Source organism: Solanum pennellii, chromosome 9 (genome assembly GCF_001406875.1).
Source record: "Solanum pennellii chromosome 9, SPENNV200".
NCBI classification, from domain to species: Eukaryota; Viridiplantae; Streptophyta; class Magnoliopsida; order Solanales; family Solanaceae; genus Solanum; species Solanum pennellii.
In genome coordinates, this window is record NC_028645.1 from 26,492,879 (window position 1) to 26,497,489 (window position 4,611).

Here is a 4,611-nt window from a genome sequence, read left to right on the forward strand (position 1 = left end):
CATGACCACAATATCCATGTAGGTGCTTAATCGATTTTGTGAAGGGACATGGGTTCATAGTGAAATTGGATTAAAATCACGTTAAAACAAATTCATTAACATCAATTCATCATGATTAAGACATTAAAAACGTTTTTAGAAGGAACCCATGGCTAAATTGAAGAAGAGATTTGATCATTAAACATCTTTGAAAAACATTGAGATCCATGTGAAAGATTACTTAGATATGAAGGACTAGAATAGCTTTATCCACATGAAAACCTTTAAAACTTGATGAAGAAATAATAAGAATCAAAGCTCCTAGTTGTTTTTGAGCTTCACAAACAATGGAGGTTTCTAGGAAGAATTGGTTTTGGAGGGAGAGTCTATTTTGTGTGTATGCGATTCGGAATGGGTTGATAACGTTTTCAATCACTCATATAAATCAAAAAATATCTAATTAAACCTATCAGGGTCAGGTTAGGACATGGGGTGAATTTTCCACTCAATCCTTTAATGTAATAGTCGCATGTCAGCAACTGCAGGACACCATCGACAGGCACCATCGACAGCTAGTAGGTCCATCAACGGGCCGTCTATTCTTGGTTTGAGACTTTCAGAGGCTATGTTTACATCAATGAGACCCCACCAAAGGTCCGTTAGTCAACCAACTGGGCGTTGTTTGGTTTAATAGATTAATACTGCCAAGGTAATGTCACGACAGCCCTTGGGTCCTTCTTGTGGGCCCTTCTTTGAGGCTCTTAAGAATTCATACCCGGACGTTTCAAATGTAAATATGCACATTGACAAGTCAAAGAACATCCGTGAATGTTTCACCCATAATGCACACAACACGTCCAAACATGCTATGCCCCATCAAGACATTCTTCAACGTCTCAAGGGCTAACTTTCAAACATTACATTAAATGAAAATACATAATAAGTCTTAACCATAGAAACTAAGAAATAAAACTATGTCCTCGAATACAAGAGGACATACTTAGTCTTGAGAGGATAGATTCCCAAGATTTGCCTTCAAAACTTCTTCCTTGCTTCCAACTTATAATTATAGTGTATATAAAATTATGGGGTTAGTACAAAACAATGTACTAAGTATGACACATGCAAAAAGATGCGAAAAGGGACATTATAGTAAAATAAATGTCCATGCCAAATAATTAAAACCTTCATGATTATAGATTTCAAAGAGAATAAGAATCATAATAAATCACATAAAATAGAACTCTCATAATTTTAGAACAAAAAACATTAAAGTAAGCCAAACAAAATTTCATAGAAACAATGACATGTTTGAGTGAACATTCTTCCAAGGTATGGTCAACTCATGTCCTTTGAGGCTTCCCTAACAAAGTTAGCCTAAGACTCCCTAAGATAAGAAAACAAGAGACTGTCCATACATCACTTTCAAGACACACTAAAAGATCCTTAAGACTACCAACCATAGGCTTACCTCGTCCGGGAAACAAGTTGAAACTCTTTGCTAGACATTTAAAACACGTTCATAAAATAAGGACCTTATATAAGCACCCTTCGCCAATAAGACTTATAAGTTACACTAATTAAAATGTGAGAGTATAATCCCATACTAATAAACCCACTTAGTGCTCCTTGAGGATTCCCTTAGATCAAGCACAGTACATTAGCCATTCATAACTTCATTGCATAAAACATAACTTTAACATGCTTCATTAACATTAGAACTTAAGTCATCTAACTTAATTTTCAACTCATGAGAATGCATTCATATTCTTTGTATAATAACACACCAAGCTTCCCCTTTTGGAAGGTCTACCTAGTGAAATGGATAGATAGAGTCCCATACCATCACCTACCCTAAGTAGTAAGTTCTTTTAAGAGACTTAGTTCATATATTTCATATAAAACCCACCAAGACTAAACTTTCGGAAGTTCTACCTAGCACAATGGATAGATAGCGCCCCATACCACCACCTACCATTAGTAGTACGTCCTTTTATGAGACTTATTTCATTCATTCTTTTGTAGGGGGTTAGCATAACCCAAATAGACCATGAGAGCTAGACATGGAATCCTAATACTACCCTTATCGGATGAGGGTTCCCCACTTTCTTAGGGTGGGACATTTAGTTTAGATTTTACATGGCTTTTTCAATAGCTACACCTATGCGGGCGCATAGTTAAGGTATAATGAGATTTCTACTACCTAACTCACTTTCTACTAACGAGGAGTACTCATCTGAAGTGATAAATTCGAATACAACATCTTAACTCACGAAGTGTAACCACCCCTTTCTTCTTATCCTTTCGATGCTAGACATAACTCCCCCAAGGACTCTTATATAATTCTTTACTATGGACTAAGGGATATCTAATTAGCACCACATATAACCTAACAAAAGGCACTTATCCATAAAGGTTACATTGTAATACCACATCTTAACTCACGAAGGGTATCAAACCTCCAACATATCTTAGAAAGCTCTTGGGAACACTGAGGGTGCAACTAAATACTTCATCTAACTAAGGAAGAGTGTTCACCCCGAAACTCCTCTTTTCATTCACATTCATTATCTTAATTCATTCATTCATCCAAAGTTTGAGTGTGTTTGTAGACGTGAGCACTTGAGGGAGAAAAGGTGAGTCTTGATACTTATCATGGTTGTTATGACTTGATGAGTATATGTGAAGGTGAAATTGGAATATTTTGATATGATGCCATTTATGGCCATATGTGATCTATGAAAAATGAGATGTTGTGTTGAAAAGGTATGATATGATCTAGTTATAGCTTGTTATGATCTTTAATGGTTCAATGAAGTCCTCTTCTGGAATGATAGGTTGCTTTATGGTAATGTATAATGATAGTCTGAAGTTAAGAAATAGGCTTCAAAATTATTGAGTAATACATTAAATACTAAAACAAGAATGGTTCCATTTTTATTTGAGTAAATTCTCCATGGTTGTCCTTGCGTGGATTGGAATCTTTTGTATAGGTTCTCTCCTATGCAGCGAAGGTAGTGTGCTTACCTTGTTAGGACTTGGCTGTAAAATTTGATGAGATATGGAATTAACCTTGGTATTCATGGTATAGTTAATTCCTCATGTGGTTGGGTAGTTTGACCAAACTTGATTGCAATGAGTTTTTTTAGGTGATAAACTATGAGGAGTAATAGTGCTTGAGGAGTACCTCTTGATGGTTGAGTTATTAAGCTCCCTGGGATGAGATTAAGAGTGGAAAGCCTCAATGATTTGAAACCTTTTTATTTGAGGAGTACGTAGGTTTGGTCTTGACTTGCTTTGACCTTGTTGTTTAATGGCATAAGTTGATGAATACTTGATTTTGGCGTACCCCAGGTGGGGGATAATGTTCCGATATAGAAAGGTTATGAATGTCCTTAATGTTCCCATTGAGTTTCCTTGAACTTTCCTATGTTAAGTATCAATTCAAGTGATGAATATTGAGTGAAGTTAGTTAACCACCAATTTTTAATTTCTTGAATTCCTCACCTAGTGGAGTGTTAGTGAATAGCTAGTGAGAAGTGGTTCCTTCTTGAGAGATAGAAGGAGGTGATGTCAAGAAAGGTTTTGCATAAGCTTGATCCAATAAGGGGGATGTTGTGGTTTACAAGAAGTATTGTTAAGTCCATGTTCTCTTTGATGAGATGAGTTTTTCATAGATAAGTTTACCATAAGTGGAGGATGATGGTTTGAGTAGTAAGGTTGTTGATATCATAATTTTTTCGTTCTATTCCTACTCATGCTTCAAAACAAAAGAGTTCCTAGTAGCTTGTTCATCGTCGGAGTCTTGCATATGAGTATAAGTTGCATGTGTCCATATGTTATGCATGCCTTAAGTGACACTATGTTATGCATGTTTTGAAGAATTCATATCGCATGAATTTTATTTTTTTTTTTGATAAATTGCATGTTGCTCATGTTGTGGTATATGTTATGCATGTCGTACACACTAAGACATAAATTTAGACTTCATTTCCTAAAACCCAAAACCCTCTCTCAAGAAAGACTCTCTCAAAACAAAAAAGAAACTTAGACTCAAAGAAGGGCTTGGAGGGCTCGTGGACATGTTTATTCATTATAATTTGTGGATTTTCTTGTCTTTGAGGTATGGTAGTCATCCTTGAACCCTCTTCCATTCAAGCAGTCATTTCTAAAAGATTTCTGAAATTGTTTTAAAGTCCTATCTTCTTATATCTTTAGTTCTAAGCATGGGTTTCATATAAATGTATAATGATTCAAATATGTTTTTTCTAGTATAAATTGATGATTGTATTATCAAAACCCTAATTAAATCATGCTTCTTCATATTTTCAACTTTACCTTAATAAATTTGTTAAATGAATTTGTTTGCTTAGTATTTGAGCTTTGGTTCCTTTATGTTGTGGATATGGTCTATCTACTGCCATAAGGGACCTATTATGTTTAATTATTGAGGAATTGGTATAGGTGGTGAAAGCTTTGTTATATAGCGAGTTACTTATATTTCATAACTCTTATTATGAATTGCTCTTTAGTGGTATAGTCCACCTTCTTGGTGGCGGTGTTTACTTAATGTATTTGAATATATATATATGTATATATATATATATATATATATATATATATATATATATA